At 36.9% G+C, this 16,746-nt stretch overlaps 1 protein-coding gene across 10 annotated transcripts in view; it reads right to left on the minus strand.

The window, feature by feature from the left end:
- The window catches only part of Zbtb20 (zinc finger and BTB domain containing 20), a 357,321-nt gene that overhangs the window by 111,497 nt on the left and 229,078 nt on the right, over positions 1–16,746 (minus strand). Inside the window, exon 1 of one of the 10 annotated variants that reach the window (XM_010630070.3) lies at positions 12,544–12,736. The exons of 8 other annotated variants lie outside the window; for them this stretch is intronic. The gene's annotated coding sequence lies outside the window, so the exon portion shown is untranslated. Of the gene's footprint in view, positions 1–10,559; positions 10,643–12,543; positions 12,737–16,746 lie in introns of those variants that run through there. One more of the 10 variants, XM_010630072.3, reaches the window with a different exon arrangement.

The raw sequence follows: 16,746 nt of genomic DNA on the forward strand, positions 1-16,746 counted from the left end.
GGAAAAGTTCAGTCTACCTGGATTAGGCAAAGGTAGGCTAACCTAATTTCCTGCACTTTAAACTCAGCAACACTAGCCAGTCTGGCATTTCTCTATCAGATTCTTCCTGCCTTCCATCCTGTCATAGATGAGGGAGAAGACATGTGTGGAAGGGATGTGAGAGAGGAGTATGGGCAGGAGAAGAAGTTAACCCTTTCTGAGCTTTCTAATGAGTTAACCCTTACATTAGGTATCTCTCTGGATCCTCCCACAATTCTGGAGGATTATTAGTGATAAGAAATATTTTATAGATTCAAAGAACCCAGCTAGCTCAAGCCAGTGGCTTCTCCTGGAACAGGACTCTTCCCCAGTGTGGATAATACATATATCTTTTACTCCTCTCAGTTACGGTGCTTGAAAAATGGTTTATGGACCAGTCATATAAAATTTACCTTTCAGGAATGGGACCCTGAATCTTTCAAAGCATATCTACTGGGAGTCAGGGCATCTCGATTCTTCTGTTTAGGGTATGGGTCCAACAAACTGTCACTATGGACAGGGCCATTCACCTCCTTGGAGTCTGGTCTGGACCTTGAGTTCTGTAATTTTCACTCTCAAGATATAGACAAGGGTGAGTGTGTATGTCTGAAATTCAGCAAGAATTACTCTCATTAGGTGTCAGATGTTGGCTAAAGAGAGAGACTCCATCCTTCTAATGCTAGTTGCTTTCTGAGTAAGGAGGATGATAGGATTGATATTGGCTCAAGGCAGAATGGACAGTGAAGTTAAGGAGACAGGACAATCAGCAATGGGACTGGTGAGAGCCTTACAGGTTCAGGAGAATACACTAATGTATTTGATTACATGACAGTTGGGAAGTACCAAGACTAAGCTAACCTGAATGCTAAATGCTCCGTTAAAAATCTCAATCTAATGGCTGATGCTTGTTTTAAAATTTGGTAAAGGGCAAAGACCTTACTATCCCAACATTAACTGTTTCTTTCAAGTATTAACCTCTAGCAAACAAAACAAAACAATAAATAGTTGGCTAAAACAACTACAGAGTTTTTGGTTATAAACAAGAACACCATGATCATAATCATCTTAAGGCATATGGAGGAGGTGAATTCTTTGAGACACATTATTTGAACATAAATCTTCAGGGTTTAGCAGAGGAATAAGCTTCTGAGGAATCAAAAGAGAGCATCATTTCCAGGGAGAGAAGATATGTGACTGATACCTTCAGGTAGCATGTCAGGGAAAGAGAATTCCAAGGACAAGATACATAATTTGTGGGGCTCAAGAAAAACTGAAAAATGTGTATCCCTTTATTTAAAAATCATTAAGAATTTCAAGACAGCAAAATTAATGCATTAAGTCAAACATGTGGCCTTTCCATGCATAGGGCTCTGTACAACAGCGTGGGTTGGACACTCATGAAGCAGGCCCTGATTGTAGTTAGGGTCCCAGGCATTCCTGTCCCACAGTCACAAAGCAAACATCACTCTCAAAGTTCTCAGTAAGCCCAGAGTAGGAAGAATTCTGAATTCTGAATTCTGTAACAAGAAGTAGAAAACCTGGGGTCGGTGAACATATGTGATGGACTGCAACTGCACTGGCTTCTGCTGCACTTGTCACACCCTCTAATCCCCACTTCTGCTACAGCCTAAGGGTGCCCGGGATGGATACCAGTGTATGGCAGTTAAACTTATTTTCCAAAAACACAATTTCCCCTAAAAAACAACACAAAACAAGCAGAAGTTACTAAAAAGAAGCTGACTTTTCTGGATCTAAGTCTTATCCCTGATTACTTTCTAGCCTTACCTTGAGTAGATCTTGGGCATGTACACACAGTTTCAGAAGCAAAAGATGAAGTTCCACAATAACTCTTCGATTTGGAAAAAAGTAGAGGAAATAGGAGAACTGGTCCTAGCCCAGGAGAAACTCCTTTCACTAAGAGTCTGCTTGCTCCCTCGCTCTCTCCTCTTATTATGCTAAGTTGGAGCTATGACTTCATTCCTCATGGAAGCTAAATTTCTCTTTCCTGGATGCTTGGAAAGGGCCAGAGGAAAAGCTATTAGAGGGCAACCCTCATGTCTAAAAATTCACATTTATTTATCTTCACCTGCCCTCTTTATGTCATTATCATTCCACCCAGTCTGTATGGAGAAAGAGGGGATTAAAGAGCCAAGACCAACATCAGAAGAATAACAGCAGGGCAGAGTAAAATGAATGTGGCCTCTTTCCCAATGATCTTATGGCTTTATGTATACTGAGCCTGCTTCTTGTTGTGACAGATGAGTAATGTTTAAATATGCCTAAGACATTTGTTTAGGCCTAGACTTAAAATGTTCTTCATATATACTTTTGATCTACTTTCTCAAAAATGAGTACTTAAAGCAGAGTATCAGTTTCCCCTAAGCCAGAACTATACTTTGGCAAGAGACCAATCACTATGTCTTTGATTTATCATTTTTAGAAAGGTAAGTATTGGTAAAGCTTATTGCTTGCTTTGCTCAATATCACTGTGCTGCTCTGAGTAGCCAGTAGGATCCTTATGTATAAGGAAATGTGTTTGAATCTCTATTATCATGCTTAGATTTAAAAAAGCGTTCCATTTCACAGAGGTGATAGAGACACAGTCATCATTTTTCAAGTGTTTTAACAATTGGTAATTAACAGAGGAGGTCTTAAAATACACAAAAAATTGTAAGTGATCTTCATGACAGATGCACGTATGAAACCTTGATTCATTTATTTTAAAATCGTCCTCCCCTGCTGTAAATAGAGAGCTGTAATATATACATTTATATATGTGTGCACAATAAGCCTTAGCAATACTGCTGTGAAGCAGATGAAGATAGATGGTTTTCTATTTATTTGACAAATACACTATTACATAGACAGGTTAAGCAATTTGTCCTGTAAGAAAGGGTGGAGCTGGAAAAAAAACTTGCCACATCTGCTCTTCTGTTACACTCCTCTGAAACTGGTAGCCATTGTTATTTCTAGTGACTTGATCTAAATGTTGGACAATGCAATTTTCCTGAAAAAATATTTTAATATTTCTCTCCATTTTACTTTCAGTCTCCCTGAGATCATTAGAAACTATTGGTAAATGTGGCTGCTCTGAATTTATATACTTGTTCTTGATCAGCTCTGATGGCTTTCAGCACAGGAAAAAAGATCAGAACACATCTTTGAAATGCATGATGATAAATAATGCTGAGACAATTAGTCTGAGTTAATGTCACTATGAAGTTGATGTCAGTATGGTGGTGTCTTGGACCCTCCACTAGCACGAGCTTGTCCATTGGCTCTGAAGTGATCCAGCAAGAAGCAAGGGCTTCTCTGAGGCAGATCCTGCTCATCAATACCCACTGTTCTCCTGAGACCTCAGACAAAGGCCAGAGCGTTCTGTCGCACTGTCGAACTGCTTTAACTTGGAAATGTTCTGTACTGTACAATAGGGCTGCGCCCTTTTAGTTCCTGTCCTTAAATGGTCTTTCTCCATTTTGGCATGGATTTGCATGTCACTTATGGTGACATATTTGACAAATAATGAGCCCCACTGTTATCTGGCCAGGGAAAGACTATTTTGGTATTATTTTAACTCCTTATTATCTCTTTTGTCAATTATTTGTCTGACTCAAAAAAAAAAAAATCCTAGATTTGCTGCCTGTTGTCATGCTTCTTCTTGTCTCTCAGACATCTAGTAAATGCTTAGGAAATACGGTTATTTTTAATAAATCCTAAACACAACACAATTATGAAAGAAAACCAGCGGAGAAAAATATAAAATGAATCTTAAAGATGCACATCATAAACTTTTAGTTCTGAATTTTCTTGCTCACGTATTTCTGAATGCAACACTGCCAACACATTAGTTACCCATGCTATTTCTTTTTTTTAAATGAGAAGCCAAATTACAATTTTTTTTTCTGATGACTCTAAGTAAAATCTGCAGCCTGACACCATTTGAGCAATGTCTGCTCTGTGAAACTGGCTTCGGTGATTCTCAGAAAAAAGACTGCACTATCAATACCTTCCACAAAGCTGCTTCTGCTTAGACTCCACCACGAGTGCATCTGTCCCCTAAGAACCTGGGCAAGCTGACATCCCACCAGGTACTCTGTCTGCAGTTGCCACTCAGACACATAGAGTGTGTTTGGGGACGATACGCAGTGGAATAGGAAAGGAAACAGAGATCTGTTGTACCAGTACATGTATTGTAAGGAAGTAGTTACACGGCAACTGCTTTGCTCTTTTATATTCTAAGCAACACACCGGTGAATATATTTCATAATGAACATATTCAACATTTTTTCCACCCATTCAATACATTATTCATAAATATTAGAGATGGAAAAGACTTAGTAGATTACTGAATCCAGACCTCCTCTTTACACTTTTTTCCCCCAATTTATTGATGCTATCTCAAAAACCAAAAGCAAAACCAAAAAACCACCAGCAATAACAAAACAAACAAAAAAGCACACAAGGAGAGCAACAAATTCATAAATTTTATAAGTAGAAAGAAAGTTCAGAAGCCCTACTCCGGTGGGAATGGGGAGGGAGTTGTTGTCTGCAGAGAGCTCCCTAAAGGCTATGAGTGCGGCAGGCTGGCTCTTCAGAAAGAAGGCAGGCCAAATGAGGGGGATGCCAGTTCCCCGCTTGAGATCACAGTTCAAGGTAAAGCGCAGGAGAGAACAATATGTTCCTGGCCAACTGCTTATTATCAGTCTCTTTAACCTGGCGTGGACTCAGGACTCAGCACTCTTCTTTCCAGTTTGGACTTGAGATACTGATAATAATGATGAAAAGAAAATATATAAATGAATAGAGAGTTAAAACTACTAGATAATGCTTCCTGGGATTATCTGTACTATCAAGATAGGAAAACTTTGCAGATGCTACTGTCTCTCTAGAGGAATAAATGCTTGCATTTTAATATTCTCAGCAGCTGGTTCCTGTTGAATGCCATCAGGATGATTCAGCCACCCACCAGGAACACCAGTAACAGCAAGTGCACACACAGAAATCTGCAAAACTTTCTTCTTTTGATGCCAACACCAATACTCTGGCAAAGTCAAAACCCTTTATGGATTTACTGGTTCAACGAAATAGGACCTTGTTCCCCTCACAAACACCAGCTCACTCTCAAATAAACACAACTTCTGGCTGATTAAAATGCAATGTTCTTCCAGAATTGAGCACACCCTGCTGTGAGACCATCTTCTGCTGTGCCTACATTCTCTACCTCTTTTTCATTTTTCCTCCCTGTTCAATGAAACTTCAAGGATGAATGAGATCCATATACAGCCAGAGTCCATCTTGTATGCTGTCCTGCTTACTGCTGAACACATGCATTTAAAGTTATACCACTTTCCTTAACTGCCTCAAGTTGTTTTATTGTTTCTATTTTTAAGAAATTTTCCATTTCCACAGAATGTGGTAATATGCCTTGAAAAACAGAAATGTGTAGATAAACCGTGCTGACCATAGACTGTATTAATACGTGTTTTCCATGCCATACTCCAGCCAGTTAAAAATTCTTTAACTTCCTCCTTCAAATCTAGACCACTTAAAGGAAGAAAATGCCAAAGATGACAGCTACCTATCAAAAATGTTCCAGTGCCTCACTTTCAGGTCTCCAAAGTAAAATCTAAGGGCATTCAACAAAGATTCAGGTGTTCTCAATGGCCATGAAACTATATGGCTGAAGAGGGAATCTATAAATGTAATGAATACACAATTGGCTTATAACGGATGCAACCAAAATTAAATTCAAGATCTTGACTTGTTCTCCAAAGTGAAAGTTTTTAGTTCAGCCTATAGAGAGATATATAATAAGATCATTAATCACTTAAACTAGAAATACAAGCTGATACTTCTGTGGATCCTTTAAAGAACCATCCTAAGTGGTCAAGAGTCTGAAAGATACTGCATTGACAGTTTACAGTGTGTAACACAACTGTACATGGGTAGGGTACTGGCTATGACCACCACTATTCTAAATTACTGGGACAGAATTTAAGGACCTTTGTGAGAAAGCAATTGGTCAAATATGGACTTGGGTAAAAAGAGTAAATATATTTTTATTCAGTTCCCATTATGTAAAATCATTGTGCTCACTGCGTGAATAGACATTGTACTTAACTAGGTCAATCTGTGACCTCAAGATTTATATTAAGGAAAAAGAAATAGAGGCAGGAGCATCCTAATAATGATAATTTAGTAGTAGGACAACGATATTGAGAGACAATCGAGCTCGTCATTGCACTAGGAACTTCAGAGTCTTCATTTAATGGAAATCTTACAATCTTTCAGCAAGGTAGGCATTATTTTCCTCATTATACATGTGGAAAGTGAGGCTCAGTAAAAGCAAGTACACTGGCTAAAATTACATACAGTCGCTTTTTATATTACAAATGAACATAGAAATAGCTAATCAATAACACAGAATATGACAATCATTACGAGATAAAGTTATTAGAGAAACACAGAAGAAAACATGTGCTTCTTTTTGGGAACATGAGGGGAAGAGGAACAGGGATAGGTAAATACAGTGAATGCTGAGGAAACAAGGTATAGTCCCATTTGTAATGTGTTTAAACTTGATAAATCAGCACTATGGGTAGAATTCATACTTTGGTGAGCTAATAAAATACACTGATCTGTACAGGATTATTTCTAGGAAGACGGACTTATTTCCCAAACAAAATTCTGAATACAAAATTTTAAGCTTTTTCTTTCTTCTTTTTCATTACTCTCTCTTTCTCTGTCTTCTTCTTTCCCTCCCTCTCTCTTCCCTTTCTTTTTTTTTTTCCTTTCTCTTTTTTGTTGGAGTAAAGGGAAGAAGAAAAATTAGACAGCGATAGGGGCCAGGAGAGTGTGCAAATTCCACAAATCCTTTAGGGAGTGCATGGATCTGGGTGCATTCTTAAACATTCCTCAGGGTGCTTTATTCTGCCTGCACATTCCTGCCCCGGCCTCATCTAAGATGAAGTCATTGGTACAGAAATACAAAATGTAAGGGTTTAGTTCCTCTGTTCTCTTATTCAGTTATTCCTGGAACAACATTTTAGTTCTCAAAATATGTTTTGGGGCCAGTCTTATGGTTTAGGAGTACAGCATGTTTACAGAATTTTGAGTTCCAGTCTCAGTTTTGCCTTTCTCATCTTAAGAAAGTTTTGTCTCTTCTCTGTGTTTAAGTTTTCTTATTGGTAAAGTGAGTAGTTAAGTGCAGATAGAATTTCTTGATTTGTTAGGCCCCCAACCCCTTTGATCAGAGTAAAACCTTGTATTTCTGCAAATTCTTGTGCCCTTTCTTATTTGGAAACCATAGTTAATGGGAACCAAGGTATAGCATCAATGGTCTAGGTAAATTTGTGTAGCTTTAGTTTCTCTATTTATTAAGCTTTTCTTTTAAATTCTATTTTCCAAATACAAACCACTGTAATATATAATCCAATATACAATATTATATATATTTTAAATATATTTTTAAAATTCCAAATTCTAGTGGTCCTGTATCAGCTATTCCAGTGCTCTTTCTGGAGTGTTGGTTAATCTACTTATCCGTATTGAGATATCACAAGCTCCTTCAGGCTTTAAGATGCAATGATTATGATTCTATGATGCTGACATTTGCTCTGTCGACATTTAAATTAGAGCTTTTCAACTTCAAACAATAGCATAACAAGTTTTTATAACAGTTACCCTTACATAAATCTTTAAGCAGGTGTGCACAACAGCCCTTTACAACTATTATCACACTGGACCACTAAAGCTTATGATGTTAAAATTTCCTGTTACAGTGAATGCTACAGTTGATTATATCCTATAGGAAAAAGTACTGAGTTTTTTGTAACCACTTTTGAAGTTGATTAGGTCTTCTTTTGCATATCTTCACTCTGCACCCATGCACAAGCTTTAAACGTCCCCAATAACTACTCATTAGTCCCTGCTCAGTCGTGACTTCTGCCTCACTCTCTGACCTTGCCCACTGAGTTCACTCTTCCTGATGAAATCACACATGCTTCACTGTGGTTACATTCGTCACGGTGCTCACTAGAATTATCATCATTCCTACTGCACCTTCCTTCAACAAAACTAAATGTGCTTCTGCAATTTGTTATCATTGTAATTTCTTCAGCAAGGATTTTTTTTTATTGAAAGACAAATTTTACCGCGTTTGATCAATAAATTCCTCTTCAGTCAAATGACTCGGAAAATCATTGGAGCAAAAATCTTGTCTGGAGAGATTTTTGTGAATCTAGTCAGTGGAATTTCATTGGCCTCAAATCCACAAGTTCAAAATTTATTAGTGTTAACTTAATCTTTCAAAGCAATCTATTAAAGCAATAAGTATAAAAAGTGCATCATTTATATTTACGTATGAATTGAATTTCATACATTAGTGAAGAATCAATATATTTTTAAAGAAATATTAAATCTGATCCACACTGACCAATTCACTCATTTTCTGATGTAGCCTAAAATATTATTTTGCTGTAGTTAAAATCTTCCTTTTTTAAAATAAGAAGGGTACGTAGGCTGTAAAGTGACAATGTACTTTACCGTGCAATCCATACATTCTTTATTTTTTGTTATTTTAATGGTCATAGTATATATGAATAAATACTCAATGGCTTAGCTTCAGGAATTTTTGTTTGGCTAAGCTTTGAAAATGCTTAGAGTTGAATGCTTGGCATTTCATCACTGCTGTTTATGTTATAAAGCTTACAATGCTACCTTATAAAACATATACTCGTTTATTTTCACATTCAATCAAAAGTGTAGGGTTTCGGGACTGGGACTGGATTACAGACTGTTCTCTCCTGGTTATTTTTGGCTTTAAGTATATTGATCATTTTATCATTTTCTTGTTTTAAACTGCTTTAAACACAGCACAAATGTTATTCTCATCATGCCAGAAATGGTTTTGGAATTGATTTTGAGTTTCCATCAATTTTACTCTTTGCTCTCTGTGAGAAGTTTTTCACTTGCTTAAATCTGAAAGTACAGTTATGTTCAAAGATTTGAGAGCACAACATTTAGAGAGCCTTAGCTGGCCAAGAAAACTCAGATGTTCTGAGTTTCTGAATTCTGAATAAAAATCATTGCATTTATTACTGTGGACTTCGTTGAAATTAGTGAAGAATCATTTATTTGAATGCAGTTTCAAGGACTTCCTCCCTGTTTCTCTTCACATAAGTGTTCGACAAAAGCATGTATATTTTGAGAAGGTGATTTGATTGGTCCAGGTTGGCACTGCTTCAGTGTTTGGCCTACGGCGGCTGCTTAGGAATAATTTCGTCTCATCCTTTCTATTTTCCTGGACCGTACTGGACTCAGACACATGGTGTGAAAAGGAAATCCAAGTCCTTTAAAAATGCTATTTCTTTTGGTACTAAAGCCAAGATCAGTTCTACTTTGGCCAGATGATCTTATCAGAATTTAACAAACGATATTCAATAATATCTCAGTCTGTGAGATGACATTAGATGAAGGCAGATAATCTATTATATATAGTATACATACTTTGTTCTTTCTGGCACCAGGGAAGGACATGATCAAGCTTAGAATTATTGGAACTGAAAATATTATAACACTGACAACAATTTTTGTGGCTAATATTCATTTTGATTCATTTAAAAATAAACAGGTAGCATTTTCACTTAAAACAGATATTGAAATCTATTTTCAGTTACTGTTGAAATTATTTTGGCTTCTACAGAGGCACTTTACTAACAGAGCTGCTTTGCCCTCCACAGCACTGTCACAATTCAGAATCTGTAACATTTCAGCCAGGTTCTCCAGACTAATTGGATGAAACAATTGCATTACAGTATTAAGATGCCTTTGCAGAATCAAATGAAAGGAGGTCTGCGCATTTCAGATAGCCTGAGTGAATTTACCACGAATACAGCAAAAACCCTGTATGTGCTATGCACTTTTCTAAACTTACAGTACTAATCACTACTTTGATAAGTGCTAGGATTTAACTTCACACTTAAGAATATCAACGAACACAAGGAGAATTTTAGACAGATAAACTTCATTTTCCACCACATCCTTACTGCTGCCAGTAGTTTTGCGCTTCAAACATGCTTCGTGTCTTTTGAAAAGTGCCTGGAAATCTTTTTCTCCTGCTCTGCAAACCTGGGTTTTCCATGTGTAGTGCGACACATCTTAAAACAGAGTCCCACAAATTGCAGTGGGACATTAATTGAAATGCAGACGTAAGGGGAAGAGCTCCATCTACTGAATCAGTTGGATCATAGATTGCACCCTATAGTTATTGCATTCACTACTTTCAACCACTTAACGGCCTTGGAAAGAAAAGTTATAGACCTGAGCATAAAAAAAATTAGCTATGAGCTTGATAATACTTGGGGTATTTCCCAGAGTGTCTAAGCTGCTTTTTGCCCTTGCCCTTCCCAATTAAAAAAAAAAAAACAAAACTGGTATGCTTTGCTATATGAGCCATTTCTTTAAAGAAGTAGAAAGTCACTGGTTTTTAAAGGAAAAGCCACCGATGAAAGAAAAGTCACAGAAAGAAAAAATCTGTCTACCTGGCAGGCTGAACTGACCAGAAAAGATGCAAAGCGAAGAGTAGCCGACTTACTCCTCCAACCTTGTGTCATTGCTGGGGAAGTCTGCAGTCACCCAGGATCGGGTCTTCTGGGCTGTCCCTGGCTGCAGTGCTGTTGTGGCACTGCAAATTTGCTATGGCTTTGTGAGATTATGGGGATCTGCTTCAGCAAGCCAAAAAAGTTACAAACAAAATTCAAGAGAGAAAAAAAAGTACAAAAACAGCTGATCTTATTGGAGAAGCTCTTGGCTTTTTCCTACATGTGCCACGATTTTCTTTGGTATTTCCTGGTTCTGTGATCAGTAAAATAATCATATCATGTTTATTTTTGTGTTTTTCAGGGTTGTGGGTGGTATGGTGAAAGCAAATACTTGGACCAAGGAGAATCAAGGTAAAGATTACTTCTCCCACTTTTTTGAAATCTTTCCAGGTAATCACAGGTTAAAAAGTTTGTTCTTCAGAATACTGAAGACATATAGCAATCATATAAAGGAAAAAATGGCCATACACTTTCTAGATTAGAAAACTAAAAAAAAAAAAAAAACACTAAAAGATACTGAACAAAACAAATTATTTTGAGTAAATGTGAATGTTAACGTAGCTTCATAAAATGCAGAAGCATGTAAGATCTATGAAAATACTGTATAAATTAAGATAAATTATTAAAATACAAATGGATATCAATAAGTATATATCATATACATATACATACTTAAAACCAGATAGTAGCAATAATTTATTAGATTTTTAAGTTAAAGAAAAATATAATAAATAAACATTTTTGCTTCAATAGTAATCCTTTTTACTTAAAAATTGAATGAACATAAATGTAGAGTAGCTTTAGGTCTATCTTTGTAAATATGTATATAGATACACACACACACACACACACACACACATATGCCCTTACAAAGTAGTACTGACATTGAAAGGTGATACGTTGAATGAAAACTAAAACTTTTGAGTTGTTTCAAATTGATTATTTTAAATATAAGCATTAACCTGCAGGTTTATTTTTCTTTCTCTTCTTCCTTTTTTAAACATGTTTAATTTTCAGGTTCTATTTTAAAGCACCAAAAGAAAAACAAATTAGAAAAGCATTGTACATCAAGAAGTATTTTGTAAAAAAACATCATTTGCATTTATTATAATATTTGTAGCTAAAAAAACCCTCGACTAATTGGATTTTCTTCAAGTCTTTTCAAGACAAGTTCAGTTGTGAGTTAAGAATAACTAAGAAATTTCACAGCAAAGGTAATTTGCTTGGATAGTTATAAAAGCCTGAAAAACAAGATTATTTTCACCATAACTGTAACAAAACAGCTAAGGAAGAAGTATATTCTGGCAAGAATCAATAAGAATTGCAAAGCCTGAGAGGGTCATCGCAGACTTGAGAAAGGTAACTAAGTGAGGAGACATCAAACGGAGCTAATGGAGATAAAGCATTCTGTAAAATGGAAAGTGTTAACAATCACTGACAGGAAAGGATACACTTCAACAGCGATGACAACAACAAAACAAAACAACCTAGAACAACTGGAAATATATATCTGCAGAAGGAAAGTATGGCTACTCATTCAGCAAGAGGAGAATCTACTTCTTTGTCATTCCCTGTAGATGACTGGCTTAAAGGGAAAACAAAAAGCTTGCACAAAAGATACATGTGTTCCTTTTCTGGTATTATTACAGGCCCACCTAGCTTTAGCTTTCGATTCCAGATGAGATCAGGCATGTTCAGGCTAGCACATCTTTGCTCTGAAAACACAGAGCTGCTATCATTTCACTGGCAAATTCTCGTATCCCTAAATTTATGCACAGTAGATGCCCTTAACAATCTGCAAATTTTCTGTTTCAGTCAAATACTTCATTGAGTTAAATTTTTTAAAAAATTTACTCTCCTAGGAATAAGCTGAAAAGTTAAGGCAGACAACTCCTATAAGAAAGGAAAGTTGAACAGTACTTACCCTGGGCATAATGTGCAAGCCTTAATGGGGCAATTTACTTTTGTTCTATGATATTTAGAAGGGTATCCGGGTCTGAACTCAGCTTTCACCCTTTTCCCTTCTGGAAAACTGAGTAGACTCACTGAAGGTGCCTCAGAGACAGATCATACAAATCAGCAGCCTCACCTGTGGCCATGCAGAAGACTGCACTTTGGTGTGTGTTTAAAACTATGAATAAAGTCAGAGACAGCGCATGCTCAGCAGGAGATTTAAAAATATTTATAACATTGTTGTTTCAAAAACAAATTTCCTCAAACAAAGCAAAACTCACATTTCTTATCCATGCCAAGTTTAACGTTCTCAGACAAAGCTGTTTTGGAGTTTGCCGTTGAGGGGAAAAAGGTCTCTAAAATTTTTTGTTGAACGAAAAATAGTTCTCCCTTCCTTTTTGGATACTTGTAAGGAGGCAGAATAAATCCACCTCTAAATTTCAACAAAATTCACCACTGGTTACGATAAGGCATTACAAATTTAAGATCTGTAAATAATAATTTCAGAGAAAATAACAAAAACTATGGGTTTAAAGAATGTAGTGATGATTTGAACCTTCAAGGTAGTCTGTGTGTTGCTATAAATATATATATACTGATTCAAACATGACACACAGTATTATGTTAAACATAGGTAAGAGTAATGTACATGTAAATATATTCATACCTAGAGAAGTTGTTTTTCTTTTGCTACAAAATCTGAACTCTTCAAAACTAAAAAAAAAAAAAAAAACCATCCAAATTTTGGGAGAAATAGTAATAATTGTCACTATAGTTTATCTTTTTCCACAGAAAGTATGGAAAGCAAGGCAGTCATATATCAACTGGTTAAATTTTGAGATATAAAAAATAAAAATTTGATTGTGGACAGTTTTTACAGAACTCATTTCAGAACAAGTATCTATGTCATTCCTGCCGGGAATTTTTATTCTTCTTCCATTAGAACCCTAAATATTCAATTTTCCATCTATCACTAAACCCTGATCAACCCCCACAGGTCTCAGAGATCTTATTTAAATCTCTTACTTAATTCTTAAGTCTCTGAATGAATTTTAGCTCCTGCTCTGCTCTCCAGGGGTGCTCACTTGGCCTCCCAAAAGCTCCACAGACACACTGTTCAGTATCTCTAATGTTTTCAAGCTCAACAGAGGGTGCCCAAAAAGGAGAGAGATAGACATAGAGATGAGAGAGAGAGATGAGAGAGCGGGGGGGGGCAGGGAAAGAGGGGGAGAGGGAGAGAGGGAGAGAGGGAGAGACATCAAGGATTTTAAAAAGTTTTTTAAAGTGAAACTGGGAGTGCAGATTTGAAGAAGTTGCCTCTGCTTTTATTTCCCTCTCAACTCAGCACAGGTGTTTCCTAACTTGCGCTGCTATGCATGCTGATGAGGAGGAGGGTTAAATTAAGGTGAGGGAGTGGGCCAAAGGCTGGCTAGCATGCATTTAGGATCTTCAGCTTCATGTGTTAAGGCATGTGTTTTAAAACCGACCTCCCCAAAAGCCTAGAATGAGGTTTCTTTCTGGCAAATGATTAACCAGTATACTGAAATAATTAAAGCTTTGTCCTTAAATAACGCATCAGATCAACGGAACAAAAACAAAGATAAAAATTGCACACATATATGCACGCGCGCATACACACACACTCTCTGACACACACTGATACAAAAAACTAGCGGGTGAGGGGAGAAGGAAATTAAATAAAAGAAAACAAACAGAGTCCTAACAGGCCATTCTCCGAAAAGGAATCTAAATAAAAAGTCATATGATATCTGATAGTGCAGGACACGTCGCCAAGAACTGGAGCGGATTGCCTCCAGGAAGAAAGGGCCAGTGTATTCCAGCTCAAAGAGCTTTTCTTTCCTCCTCCTCTATTTTTTTCCCTTTTCTCTTAGACTGTGAATGTGTTACTCTCAGGTCAGATCCATGAAGAATCCCAGAATGACAGCTATCACCTTTCACTGTACTCCTGGAGGCACAACTAGCTGATGGGAGCTGCCTAAGTTGGGATCAAGAGGAAATACTGCAGCTTTCATTAACAGTTTCTGCTCTGAGTCCCTCTGTCTCTTTCAAAAACCCTCTTGGTGACATCAAAGAGAGAGAGAGAGAGAGAGAGAGAGAGAGAGGGAGAGAGAGTTGCAGATACAACCTTTGTAGCAATGAAAGAGTTTGGGATGGGGAGATTAGAAAACCAAGCAAAAAGAAAAAAACCCTACAATCTCTTGCCTTCATTATAAAACTTTTTAAAGACTAAGTTTCTTTTATTTTGACGACTTTCTTTCTAAAAGTCATTTGCTCCCTAAGAATTACTGAAAACATTAAAAATTTGACAATTATAGAAGTCTAAAGGCAATTCAATAAATTTCCTCATGAAAACATGTAACTGTAACAAGTGAGTTACCCCAGACAATTTTGGATTTACCCAAACTTCCCTTAATTCTAGTATCTTTCAGCAAGTTCAAGTGCTAACACTGGCCACCTGGTGCTTGTTTTTTCTTTGAGGGTCATTACTGAGGCAACACATACATAGTAAGGTTCCCGGTAAAGATTTCTTGTTATCAACTTACTTCAAACATAAAGCACTCACACCTCTCAGCCAGGAGGGCTTCCCATGTGTTATCTCCCTGGCCCTGGTAGGTATTACACACTTAAGCAGTGATATATATACATTTCATAAATAGGAAAAATGTATAGGTTTCTAGTGTTTCTTACAGTTGTCTTCCCCAGGGACTTAAATAATAATGTTTTCAGTGAATGGATGGGTGGGTGGTGGGGGGGGGTAAAAGAAAAGAAGGAAAGAGTTTCTAATCCTTGAAAAAACTGCTGTGGTTGTTTTCCACTTAGCAAAATAGTTATTTGCAGTTAGGAACTGTACATAATATGTATTTAAAGATTTTTGTGGTGTTTGCAGATTTTCCTCCTTGTTCCGTTTAGTGTCTATTCTGTACCTTAGAAAAATTTCCAAATGACAATCAAAATATGAATGCTTTAAGAGAACTTTTAGAAAGAAAACACTTCCTTGGTTTTATAATTCAAGGATATTAATACAAAAATATAAATGTACAGCAGGTATAAGAGATAAAATTGTTTACTAGATTTTGCACATGCAGTTCACATCCTGATTTCTTTTTTCTTTTGTTGGAACATTAATTTGAAAATGATAAGCATTCTGGAATGTTTGATACAAAGACAAAGTCATAGTAAAAATATACGTGCATCTGCAAAATATCAAATGGGGATTACAAAGCTCCGAGGCAATCAGAATTGTTGAAAAGCCTCCGTCTAGACTGTCTTTTGCTTGGACTACTATATCATAGGTGGCGTAAATAATCTCTCTGGAGTTTTGTCATTTATGTAATAGAAACAAAAATAAAATACAAATATCTGTTTCCTTACTGCCTTTTCTTAATAACTGACAAGTGGCCGAGCTGGTACCTTTTAAACAGATGGGTGCAAAAACTTGTGAGATCGAATGAACTGATGTACCCCATAGGTATTTTGGGAGCCCGAATTTTATAATTAACTTTTTACCCAAGTGGCAAAAGTGAAAGATGTTCTCACTAGTAAATTGATTATTTGATAAGACTCTTGCTCTGTCCTCCGTAAGATTTTGGAGATCCAGAAAAGGAAAAGAGATAAGAGAACATGCATCCTGAACAACTTTTATTGTGAGTAGGAAAAAAATGGCATAGAGTAAGCATAAGAACAGTTGGATTTAAAGAGATTAAAAAAGGAGAAAAGAGCAACACATCCAACTTAATTAGTCTTTTTCCTTTTAATTTTTTCACGTATATATATATTGGGGGGATAGGGAGAAAACTGAATTTCTTTTGAATGTCTTTGTGTCTTTATAGAGGGAATGTTCTGTTCCTGTCTTTTTCTTTTTAGGCGAAAAAACTAATAAAATAGAAAAACATATATCAGACATTAAGCTCACTCCCCCCCCCACCCCTTTCCTTTGTAAAGAACTCTTTGTTCTCTAGTGAAAATGCTGAAAAATCCCCGGGCAGCTACTCCCTGAAACAAGTGCAAAACACTTAGAGGCTTTTGGGCTGGCTAAGAGCCAGGAACCCTCCCGCTGTCTGGTTAGAAGAGGGAAAAAAGAAGAGAGAGAGAGGGAGAGAGGGGAAGAGGGATGGGGGGGGAGAGAGAGAGGGAGAGGGGAGACAGAGAGAGA

Source organism: Fukomys damarensis, unplaced genomic scaffold (genome assembly GCF_012274545.1).
Source record: "Fukomys damarensis isolate Sample0158 unplaced genomic scaffold, DMR_v1.0_HiC HiC_scaffold_24, whole genome shotgun sequence".
Lineage (NCBI taxonomy): Eukaryota > Metazoa > Chordata > Mammalia > Rodentia > Bathyergidae > Fukomys > Fukomys damarensis.